We start from the raw sequence: 13,984 nt of genomic DNA on the forward strand, positions 1-13,984 counted from the left end.
CCTGAAAGTTTCTCATACAGAGATTCCAGGTCCTCCAGTCCAGTCCTCCTGCTCAGTGCCGTCAGGGAACTACAGGATCGTTTTCCATCTTAATGATCTCTGCGGATTTTACTTATCTCAGAGATTAAAGCGCGGCGGAAGCCGGAAATGTGGCCGCTGAGATCGGGCATGAATAATACAATAACCAAGCGCAGAACTATGAGGAACACAGTGAATTATTTACAGCCCAGGAATCTAAGGACGAGTTAATGCACACGAGACGCAACATCTTCATGGAAGGGTTTGTCTCAGTAATTGTTTGATTTACGGAACTATTCCGGGAGCCGCGTACATTGCAGCACGGCGTACTGATGAGTCCATGCCCTACACAACGCCTTTATGAAGGATGGGCTTGTAGCTCTGTATATCCTGAGCTTCCTGGTTCATGAATAGAATTCCAGGACTGCAGTGGAGACTGACACTGAAAAAAACTAGAGCAGGGAGATAAAGAGAGCGATGGTGGGAATGTCGCTTTACGGAAGATTGAAAATGTATATACCATTCATATTCAATGGAGAACTGGGTGACAACGACTATTGGTGCTGCAAAAAACCTACAAAGCTGATTTCCCGATTCCCCCCTTATTTTCCTTGTGCACTTGTTTCTTGATAATCTTCTTGTTCTGGTGGTTTAGTTGCTTTGTAGTTTATAATCTTTCTGCTGAACAAGCAGAGATGCAGTGTAAAGCATGGAGGATAAGTAGAAACCTGAGCCTGTGACAAGGTAGAGGTGGGTTTTAGTGTTCAGAAGACAATTCCGCTACACCGGAACCACTACCGGAATGAAAAAAAAAAATCGATCTGAGACCGGATTCACACGAGCGCAAACTACCGTTTTTCACGTCCGAGGTGCATCCGTGTCTGCGCTGCGGGACGCATTATCACACCCCCCCCCCCCATAGATTAGAGTCTATGGAGGGATGCGTGAAGCGTGAAAAAATAGGACATGTCCTATTTTCCCACAGAACCTTCACGCTCCGTTGAAACAAGTTCCGTATTACTCCGGACGCAGATACTATGGCAGAGCAGGGAGGTAGCTCCCTACTCTACCATTTACTAGGCTACAGACTCCCAGGCAGAGGGCTAGTAGAGCTCCGCCTGGGACTTTGGCTCTGGGGTTTCCCCTGACATCACTGTCCAGACCCGGAGTACCGGAGCGGAGCCTTTGCTAACGCTCTGCACGGGACTTGAGCTCTGCTCCAAACATCACTATCCAAATATGCACAGTAATGTCAGGAGCAGAGCAGGAGTCCCAGGCAGAGTGCCAGTATGGACTCCTGAAGCGAAATCCCCGGCCAGAGCGCCAACAATGCTCTGGTTGGGGATTCCACTCCTAGAGGGAGCCCCAAAGGTGCTACCTACAGGTAGGGGGGCTCTTTGGCACTACCAGGGAGGGGGCTGTGTGGCACTACCAATAAGTGTGGCTGTCTGGCACTACCTGGGAGGGGGGTTGTGTGGCACTACCAGGGAGGGGGGTTGTGTGGCACTAAATGGGAGGAGGGGCTGTGTGGCACTACCTGGGTGGCACTACCTGCTCTGAACTGGTGAGTTAAATTGTGAAATATTTGTCAGTAACAGAAGACAGTGTGTTCTCTGAAGGGCTGGAGAGCGGTACAAAAATGAGTGTCTATATTATACTTTATGGGGCAGCTATGGGGACATTATACTGTGGGGGCAGCTATGGGGGACATTATACTGTGGGGGCAGCTATGGGGGGCATTATACTGTGGGGGCAGCTATGGGGACATTATACTTTATGGGGCAGCTATGGGGGACATTATACTGTGTGGAGGCACTATCAGGGGATTATACTGTGTGCAGGCAGCTATGGGGGCATTATACTGTGTGGGGGCAGCTATGGGGCATTATACTGTGTGGGGGCAGCTATGGGAGCATTATACTGTGTGGGGGCAGCTATGGGGCACTATACTATATAAGGGCAGCTATGGGGACATTATACTGTGGGGGCAGCTATGGGGGACATTATACTGTGTGGAGGCACTATCAGGGGATTATACTGTGTGCAGGCAGCTATGGGGACATTATACTGTGGGGGCAGCTATGGGGGCATTATACTGTGTGGGGGCAGCTATGGGAGCATTATACTGTGTGGGGGCAGCTATGGGAGCATTATACTGTGTGGGGGCAGCTATGGGGCACTATACTATATAAGGGCAGCTATGGGGACATTATACTGTGGGGGCAGCTATGGGGGACATTATACTGTGTGGAGGCACTATCAGGGGATTATACTGTGTGCAGGCAGCTATGGGGGCATTATACTGTGTGGGGGCAGCTATGGGAGCATTATACTGTGTGGGGGCAGCTATGGGAGCATTATACTGTGTGGGGGCAGCTATGGGGCACTATACTATATAAGGGCAGCTATGGGGACATTATACTGTGGGGGCAGCTATGGGGGGCATTATACTGTGGGGGCAGCTATGGGGGGCATTATACTGTGGGGGCAGCTATGGGGGACATTATACTGTGGGGGCAGCTATGGGGACATTATACTGTGGGGGCAGCTATGGGGGACATTATACTGTGGGGGCAGCTATGGGAGGCATTATACTGTGGGGGTAGCTATGGGGGGCATTATACTGTGGGGGCAGCTATGGGGGACATTATACTGTGGGGGCAGCTATGGGAGGCATTATACTGTGGGGGTAGCTATGGGGGGCATTATACTGTGGGGGCAGCTATGGGGGACATTATACTGTGGGGGCAGCTATGGGGGACATTATACTGTGGGGGCAGCTATGGGGGTATTATACTGTGTGGAGGCACTATCAGGGGATTATACTGTGTGCAGGCAGCTATGGGGACATTATACTGTGGGGGCAGCTATGGGGGCATTATACTGTGTGGGGGCAGCTATGGGAGCATTATACTGTGTGGGGGCAGCTATGGGAGCATTATACTGTGTGGGGGCAGCTATGGGGCACTATACTATATAAGGGCAGCTATGGGGACATTATACTGTGGGGGCAGCTATGGGGGGCATTATACTGTGGGGGCAGCTATGGGGGGCATTATACTGTGGGGGCAGCTATGGGGGACATTATACTGTGGGGGCAGCTATGGGGACATTATACTGTGGGGGCAGCTATGGGGGACATTATACTGTGGGGGCAGCTATGGGAGGCATTATACTGTGGGGGTAGCTATGGGGGGCATTATACTGTGGGGGCAGCTATGGGGGACATTATACTGTGGGGGCAGCTATGGGAGGCATTATACTGTGGGGGTAGCTATGGGGGGCATTATACTGTGGGGGCAGCTATGGGGGACATTATACTGTGGGGGCAGCTATGGGGGACATTATACTGTGGGGGCGGCTATGGGGGGCATTATACTGTGGGGGTAGCTATGGGGGGCATTATACTGTGGGGGCGGCTATGGGGGACATTATACTGTGGGGGCGGCTATGGGGGGCATTATACTGTGGGGGCAGCTATGGGGGACATTATACTGTGGGGGCAGCTATGGGGGACATTATACTGTGGGGGCAGCTATGGGGGACATTATACTGTGGGGGCAGCTATGGGGGACATTATACTGTGGGGGCAGCTATGGGGGGCATTATACTGTGGGGGCAGCTATGGGGGACATTATACTGTGGGGGCAGCTATGGGGACATTATACTGTGGGGGCAGCTATGGGGGACATTATACTGTGGGGGTAGCTATGGGAGGCATTATACTGTGGGGGCAGCTATGGGGGGCATTATACTGTGTGGGGGCAGCTATGGGGGACATTATACTGTGGGGGCAGCTATGGGGGACATTATACTGTGTGGGGGCAGCTATGGGGGACATTATACTGTGTGGGGGCAGCTATGGGGACATTATACTGTGGGGGCAGCTATGGGGGACATTATACTGTGGGGGCAGCTATGGGGGACATTATACTGTGGGGGCGGCTATGGGGGACATTATACTGTGGGGGCAGCTATGGGGGGCATTATACTGTGGGGGCAGCTATGGGGGGCATTATACTGTGGGGGCAGCTATGGGGGACATTATACTGTGGGGGCAGCTATGGGGGGCATTATACTGTGTGGGGCAGCTATGGGGGCATTATACTGTGGGGGCAGCTATGGGGACATTATACTGTGGGGGCAGCTATGGGGGGCATTATACTGTGTGGGGCAGCTATGGGGGACATTATACTGTGGGGGAAGCTATGGGGGACATTATACTGTGGGGGCAGCTATGGGGGGCATTATACTGTGTGGGGGCAGCTATGGGGGGCATTATACTGTGTGGGCAGCTATGGGGGGCATTATACTGTGGGGGCAGCTATGGGGGACATTATACTGTGGGGGCAGCTATGGGGGGCATTATACTGTGTGGGGGCAGCTATGGGGGGCATTATACTGTGTGGGCAGCTATGGGGGGCATTATACTGTGGGGGCAGCTATGGGGGGCATTATACTGTGGGGGCAGCTATGGGGGACATTATACTGTGGGGGCAGCTATGGGGGGCATTATACTGTGGGGGCAGCTATGGGGGGCATTATACTGTGGGGGCAGCTATGGGGGACATTATACTGTGGGGGCAGCTATGGGGGGCATTATACTGTGTGGGGCAGCTATGGGGGCATTATACTGTGGGGGCAGCTATGGGGACATTATACTGTGGGGGCAGCTATGGGGGGCATTATACTGTGGGGGTAGCTATGGGGGGCATTATACTGTGGGGGCGGCTATGGGGGGCATTATACTGTGTGGGGGCGGCTATGGGGGACATTATCCTGTGGGGGCAGCTATGGGGGACATTATCCTGTGGGGGCGGCTATGGGGGACATTATACTGTGGGGGCGGCTATGGGGGACATTATACTGTGGGGGCGGCTATGGGGGGCATTATACTGTGGGGGCAGCTATGGGGGACATTATACTGTGTGGGGGCAGCTATGGGGGACATTATACTGTGTGGGGGCAGCTATGGGAGGCATTATACTGTGGGGGTAGCTATGGGAGGCATTATACTGTGGGGGCAGCTATGGGGGGCATTATACTGTGGGGGCAGCTATGGGGGACATTATACTGTGTGGGGGCAGCTATGGGGGACATTATACTGTGGGGGCAGCTATGGGGGGCATTATACTGTGGGGGCGGCTATGGGGGGCATTATACTGTGGGGGCAGCTATGGGGGACATTATACTGTGGGGGCGGCTATGGGGGGCATTATACTGTGGGGGCAGCTATGGGGGGCATTATACTGTGGGGGCGGCTATGGGGGACATTATACTGTGTGGGGGCAGCTATGGGGGACATTATACTGTGTGGGGGCGGCTATGGGGGACATTATACTGTGGGGGCGGCTATGGGGGGCATTATACTGTGGGGGCGGCTATGGGGGGCATTATACTGTGGGGGCAGCTATGGGGGACATTATACTGTGGGGGCGGCTATGGGGGGCATTATACTGTGGGGGCGGCTATGGGGGGCATTATACTGTGGGGGCGGCTATGGGGGACATTATACTGTGGGGGCGGCTATGGGGGGCATTATACTGTGGGGGCAGCTATGGGGGACATTATACTGTGGGGGCAGCTATGGGGACATTATACTGTGGGGGCAGCTATGGGGACATTATACTGTGGGGGCAGCTATGGGGGGCATTATACTGTGTGGGGCAGCTATGGGGGGCATTACACTGTGGGGGCAGCTATGGGGACATTATACTGTGGGGGGGTAGCTATGGGGGCATTATACAGTGTAGGGGCAGCTATGGGGGACATTATACTGTGTGGGGGCAGCTATGGGGGACATTATACTGTGGGGGCAGCTATGGGGGGCATTATACTGTGTGAGGGCAGCTATGGGGGCATTATACTGTGTGGGGCAGCTATGGGGACATTATACTGTGCGGGGGCAGCTATGGGGACATTATACTGTGGGGGCAGCTATGGGGGGCATTATACTGTGTGGGGCAGCTATGGGGGCATTATACTGTGGGGGCAGCTATGGGGACATTATACTGTGGGGGCAGCTATGGGGGGCATTATACTGTGTGGGGCAGCTATGGGGGGCATTACACTGTGGGGGCAGCTATGGGGGACATTATACTGTGGGGGCAGCTATGGGGGACATTATACTGTGGGGGCAGCTATGGGGGACATTATACTGTGGGGGCAGCTATGGGGGACATTATCCTGTGGGGGCAGCTATGGGGGGCATTACACTGTGGGGGCGGCCCAAGCTGAATTACCAGGGCCCGTGAGCCTTTAGCTATGCCCCTGGGTTAAAGGACATGTCCTTCCTCCAGTCAGAATGCATGGACTGCTGCAGCATTGACATGTGGAGGCAGCTTTATTCAGCCTTTATTATACAGAGCCGAGCACGACCGACCTGCATTATCACAACAGAAGCAGCGTCCCGCCGACTACTGCGCCCACTACTGACAGAAACGCGGATAGGTCGGCAACTTACCGTTCTACGCATAACACCGGAGCATGCCGGGTAATGTAGTCCATTCTAATAAACAGGGGCGTGGTTAAGATGCTTGAACTATTGATGGGCGTGGAAAGGCCTATAGACATCCTCCTAATCGTTACCAGTTTGTTTGCTGCTAGGGGATGACGTCATGTTCCCCGCCTACCCTTCGTTCGTAGCGCAGCTGCAGTCACGTGACAGAGATCAGGGGGCGACCCGGGGCTGAGCGGCCCCCAACGGGGGAGCATATGTTGTGACCCGCACACTGCCCTCTACTGGACAGGTGAGAACCCCCTCCAATACACCTAAAGCCCCATATGAGCCCTCTCTTCATTTCAGCGCTACATATGCAGTGATCTGTATAATATCTGTAGTGTATAGAGTGGATATGTGATATACAGGATATCTACACAGTGTAACATACAGGATATACATACAGTGTAATATACAGGATATACAGCGCTCAGCTCTATACATACAGTGTAATATACAGGGCTCAGCTCTATACATACAGTGTAATATACAGGATATACAGGGCTCAGCTCTATACATACAGTGTAATATACAGGATATACAGCGCTCAGCTCTATACATACAGTGTAATATACAGGATATACAGCGCTCAGCTCTATACATACAGTGTAATATACAGGATATACAGCGCTCTGCTCTATACATACAGTGTAATATACAGCGCTCAGCTCTATACATACAGCGTAATATACAGGATATACAGCTCAGCTCTATACATACAGTGTAATATACAGGATATACAGCGCTCAGCTCTATACATACAGTGTAATATACAGGATATACAGCGCTCAGCTCTATACATACAGTGTAATATACAGGATATACAGCGCTCTGCTCTATACATACAGTGTAATATACAGGATATACAGGGCTCAGCTCTATACATACAGTGTAATATACAGGATATACAGGGCTCAGCTCTATACATACAGTGTAATATACAGGATATACGGCGCTCGGCTCTATACATACAGTGTAATATACAGGATATACAGCGCTCAGCTCTACATACAGTGTAATATACAGGATATACAGCGCTCAGCTCTATACATACAGTGTAATATACAGGATATACAGGGCTCAACTCTATACATACAGTGTAATATACAGGATATACAGCGCTCAGCTCTATACATACAGTGTAATATACAGGATATACAGGGCTCAGCTCTATACATACAGTGTAATATACAGGATATACAGGGCTCAGCTCTATACATACAGTGTAATATACAGGATATACAGCGCTCTGCTCTATACATACAGTGTAATATACAGCGCTCAGCTCTATACATACAGTGTAATATACAGGATATACAGGGCTCAGCTCTATACATACAGTGTAATATACAGGATATACAGGGCTCAGCTCTATACATACAGTGTAATATACAGGATATACAGCGCTCAGCTCTATACATACAGTGTAATATACAGGATATACAGCGCTCAGCTCTATACATACAGTGTAATATACAGGATATACGGCGCTCGGCTCTATACATACAGTGTAATATACAGGATATACAGCGCTCAGCTCTACATACAGTGTAATATACAGGATATACAGGGCTCAGCTCTATACATACAGTGTAATATACAGGATATACAGGGCTCAGCTCTATACATACAGTGTAATATACAGGATATACAGGGCTCAGCTCTATACATACAGTGTAATATACAGGATATACAGGGCTCAGCTCTATACATACAGTGTAATATACAGGATATACAGCGCTCAGCTCTATACATACAGTGTAATATACAGGATATACAGGGCTCCGCTCTATACATACAGTGTAATATACAGGATATACGGGGATCAGCTCTATACATACAGTGTAATATACAGGATATACAGCGCTCAGCTCTATACATACAGTGTAATATACAGGATATACAGGGCTCCGCTCTATACATACAGTGTAATATACAGGATATACAGGGCTCAGCTCTATACATACAGTGTAATATACAGGATATACAGGGCTCAGCTCTATACATACAGTGTAATATACAGGATATACAGCGCTCAGCTCTATACATACAGTGTAATATACAGGATATACAGCGCTCAGCTCTATACATACAGCTTAATATACAGGATATACAGCGCTCAGCTCTATACATACAGTGTAATATACAGGATATACAGCGCTCAGCTCTATACATACAGTGTAATATACAGGATATACAGCGCTCAGCTCTATACATACAGTGTAATATACAGGATATACAGCGCTCAGCTCTATACATACAGTGTAATATACAGGATATACAGCGCTCAGCTCTATACATACAGTGTAATATACAGGATATACAGGGCTCAGCTCTATACATACAGTGTAATATACAGGATATACGGCGCTCAGCTCTATACATACAGTGTAATATACAGGATATACAGGGCTCAGCTCTATACATACAGTGTAATATACAGGATATACAGGGCTCAGCTCTATACATACAGTGTAATATACAGGATATACAGGGCTCAGCTCTATACATACAGTGTAATATACAGGATATACAGCGCTCAGCTCTATACACACAGTGTAATATACAGGATATACAGGGCTCAGCTCTATACATACAGTGTAATATACAGGATATACAGCGCTCAGCTCTATACATACAGTGTAATATACAGGATATACAGCGCTCAGCTCTATACATACAGTGTAATATACAGGATATACAGCGCTCAGCTCTATACATACAGTGTAATATACAGGATATACAGCGCTCAGCTCTATACATACAGTGTAATATACAGGATATACAGGGCTCAGCTCTATACATACAGTGTAATATACAGGATATACAGGGCTCAGCTCTATACATACAGTGTAATATACAGGATATACAGCGCTCAGCTCTATACATACAGTGTAATATACAGGATATACAGCGCTCAGCTCTATACATACAGTGTAATATACAGGATATACAGCGCTCAGCTCTACATACAGTGTAATATACAGGATATACAGCGCTCAGCTCTATACATACAGTGTAATATACAGGATATACAGGGCTCAGCTCTATACATACAGTGTAATATACAGGATATACAGCGCTCAGCTCTATACATACAGTGTAATATACAGGATATACAGGGCTCAGCTCTATACATACAGTGTAATATACAGGATATACAGCGCTCAGCTCTATACATACAGTGTAATATACAGGATATACAGCGCTCAGCTCTATACATACAGTGTAATATACAGGATATACAGGGCTCAGCTCTATACATACAGTGTAATATACAGGATATACAGCGCTCAGCTCTATACATACAGTGTAATATACAGGATATACAGCGCTCAGCTCTACATACAGTGTAATATACAGGATATACAGGGCTCAGCTCTATACATACAGCGTAATATACAGGATATACAGCGCTCAGCTCTATACATACAGTGTGATATACAGGATATACAGGGCTCAGCTCTATACATACAGTGTAATATACAGGATATACAGGGCTCAGCTCTATACATACAGTGTAATATACAGGATATACAGCGCTCAGCTCTATACATACAGTGTAATATACAGGATATACAGCGCTCAGCTCTATACATACAGTGTAATATACAGGATATACAGGGCTCAGCTCTATACATACAGTGTAATATACAGGATATACAGGGCTCAGCTCTATAGATACAGCGTAATATACAGGATATACAGGGCTCAGCTCTATACATACAGTGTAATATACAGGATATACAGCGCTCAGCTCTATACATACACTGTAATATACAGGATATACAGCGCTCAGCTCTATACATACAGTGTAATATACAGGATATACAGGGCTCAGCTCTATACATACAGTGTAATATACAGGATATACAGGGCTCAGCTCTATACATACAGTGTAATATACAGGATATACAGGGCTCAGCTCTATACATACAGTGTAATATACAGGATATACAGGGCTCAGCTCTATACATACAGTGTAATATACAGGATATGCAGGGCTCAGCTCTATACACACAGTGTAATATACAGGATATACAGCGCTCAGCTCTATACATACAGTGTAATATACAGGATATACAGCGCTCAGCTCTATACATACAGTGTAATATACAGGATATACAGCGCTCAGCTCTACATACAGTGTAATATACAGGATATACAGCGCTCAGCTCTATACATACAGTGTAATATACAGGATATACAGCGCTCAGCTCTATACATACAGCTTAATATACAGGATATACAGCGCTCAGCTCTATACATACAGTGTAATATACAGGATATACAGGGCTCAGCTCTATACATACAGTGTAATATACAGGATATACAGCGCTCAGCTCTATACATACAGTGTAATATACAGGATATACAGCGCTCAGCTCTATACATACAGTGTAATATACAGGATATACAGGGCTCAGCTCTATACATACAGTGTAATATACAGGATATACAGGGCTCAGCTCTATACATACAGTGTAATATACAGGATATACAGGGCTCAGCTCTATACATACAGTGTAATATACAGGATATACAGCGCTCAGCTCTATACATACAGTGTAATATACAGGATATACAGGGCTCAGCTCTATACATACAGTGTAATATACAGGATATACAGGGCTCAGCTCTATACATACAGTGTAATATACAGGATATACAGCGCTCAGCTCTATACATACAGTGTAATATACAGGATATACAGCGCTCAGCTCTATACATACAGTGTAATATACAGGATATACAGCGCTCAGCTCTATACATACAGTGTAATATACAGGATATACAGGGCTCAGCTCTATACATACAGTGTAATATACAGGATATACAGCGCTCAGCTCTATACATACAGTGTAATATACAGGATATACAGCGCTCAGCTCTATACATACAGTGTAATATACAGGATATACAGCGCTCAGCTCTATACATACAGTGTAATATACAGGATATACAGGGCTCAGCTCTATACATACAGTGTGATATACAGGATATACAGCGCCAGCTCTATACATACAGTGTAATATACAGGATATACAGGGCTCAGCTCTATACATACAGTGTAATATACAGGATATACAGCGCTCAGCTCTATACATACAGTGTAATATACAGGATATACAGGGCTCAGCTCTATACATACAGTGTAATATACAGGATATACAGCGCTCAGCTCTATACATACAGTGTAATATACAGGATATACAGGGCTCAGCTCTATACATACAGTGTAATATACAGGATATACAGGGCTCAGCTCTATACACACAGTGTAATATACAGGATATACAGCGCTCAGCTCTATACATACAGTGTAATATACAGGATATACAGCGCACAGCTCTATACATACAGTGTAATATACAGGATATACAGCGCTCAGCTCTATACATACAGTGTAATATACAGGATATACAGCGCTCAGCTCTATACATACAGTGTAATATACAGGATATACAGGGCTCAGCTCTATACATACAGTGTAATATACAGGATATACAGCGCTCAGCTCTATACATACAGTGTAACATACAGGATATACATCGCTCAGCTCTATACATACAGTGTAATATACAGGATATACAGCGCTCAACTCTATACATACAGTGTAATATACAGGATATACAGCGCTCAGCTCTATACATACAGTGTAATATACAGGATATACAGCGCTCAGCTCTATACATACAGTGTAATATACAGGATATACAGCGCTCTGCTCTATACATACAGTGTAATATACAGGATATACAGCGCTCAGCTCTATACATACAGTGTAATATACAGGATATACAGGGCTCAGCTCTATACATACAGTGTAATATACAGGATATACAGCGCTCAGCTCTATACATACAGTGTAATATACAGGATATACAGGGCTCAGCTCTATACATACAGTGTAATATACAGGATATACAGCGCTCAGCTCTATACATACAGTGTAATATACAGGATATACAGGGCTCAGCTCTATACATACAGTGTAATATACAGGATATACAGGGCTCAGCTCTATACATACAGTGTAATATACAGGATATACAGGGCTCAACTCTATACATACAGTGTAATATACAGGATATACAGCGCTCAGCTCTATACATACAGTGTAATATACAGGATATACAGGGCTCAGCTCTATACATACAGTGTAATATACAGGATATACAGGGCTCAGCTCTATACATACAGTGTAATATACAGCGCTCAGCTCTATACATACAGTGTAATATACAGGATATACAGGGCTCAGCTCTATACATACAGTGTAATATACAGGATATACAGGGCTCAGCTCTATACATACAGTGTAATATACAGGATATACAGCGCTCAACTCTATACATACAGTGTAATATACAGGATATACAGGGCTCAGCTCTATACATACAGTGTAATATACAGGATATACAGCGCTCAGCTCTATACATACAGTGTAATATACAGGATATACAGGGCTCAGCTCTATACATACAGTGTGATATACAGGATATACAGGGCTCAGCTCTATACATACAGTGTAATATACAGGATATACAGGGCTCAGCTCTATACATACAGTGTAATATACAGGATATACAGCGCTCAGCTCTATACATACAGTGTAATATACAGGATATACAGCGCTCAGCTCTACATACAGTGTAATATACAGGATATACAGCGCTCAGCTCTATACATACAGTGTAATATACAGGATATACAGGGCTCAGCTCTATACACACAGTGTAATATACAGGATATACAGCGCTCAGCTCTATACATACAGTGTAATATACAGGATATACAGCGCTCAGCTCTATACATACAGTGTAATATACAGGATATACAGCGCTCAGCTCTACATACAGTGTAATATACGGGATATACAGCGCTCAGCTCTATACATACAGTGTAATATACAGGATATACAGCGCTCAGCTCTATACATACAGTGTAATATACAGGATATACAGCGCTCAGCTCTATACATACAGTGTAATATACAGGATATACAGGGCTCAGCTCTATACATACAGTGTAATATACAGGATATACAGGGCTCAGCTCTATACATACAGTGTAATATACAGGATATACAGGGCTCAGCTCTATACATACAGTGTAATATACAGGATATACAGGGCTCAGCTCTATACATACAGTGTAATATACAGGATATACAGCGCTCTGCTCTATACATACAGTGTAATATACAGCGCTCAGCTCTATACATACAGTGTAATATACAGGATATACAGGGCTCAGCTCTATACATACAGTGTAATATACAGGATATACGGCGCTCGGCTCTATACATACAGTGTAATATACAGGATATACAGCGCTCAGCTCTACATACAGTGTAATATACAGGATATACAGGGCTCAGCTCTATACATACAGTGTAATATACAGGATATACAGGGCTCAGCTCTATACATACAGTGTAATATACAGGATATACAGGGCTCA

The 13,984-nt window shown here is 46.0% G+C and overlaps 1 protein-coding gene and 1 long non-coding RNA gene across 2 annotated transcripts in view; one reads left to right on the top strand and one right to left on the bottom strand.

Moving 5' to 3' along the window:
• Window positions 1–546: 546 nt before the first annotated feature.
• Window positions 547–6,763, bottom strand: LOC142759028 (uncharacterized). Its single transcript, XR_012883043.1, has 2 exons — window positions 6,482–6,763; window positions 547–699 (listed from the first exon to the last, which is right to left on the bottom strand). It is a non-coding gene; the product is annotated as an uncharacterized LOC142759028 (long non-coding RNA).
• The window catches only part of DNAJC27 (DnaJ heat shock protein family (Hsp40) member C27), a 31,189-nt gene continuing 23,787 nt past the window's right edge, over window positions 6,583–13,984 (top strand). The window contains exon 1 of the mRNA XM_075860837.1: window positions 6,583–6,767. The gene's annotated coding sequence lies outside the window, so the exon portion shown is untranslated. The remainder of the gene's footprint in view (window positions 6,768–13,984) is intronic.

This window comes from Rhinoderma darwinii, chromosome 4 (genome assembly GCF_050947455.1).
Source record: "Rhinoderma darwinii isolate aRhiDar2 chromosome 4, aRhiDar2.hap1, whole genome shotgun sequence".
Taxonomy (NCBI): Eukaryota; Metazoa; Chordata; class Amphibia; order Anura; family Rhinodermatidae; genus Rhinoderma; species Rhinoderma darwinii.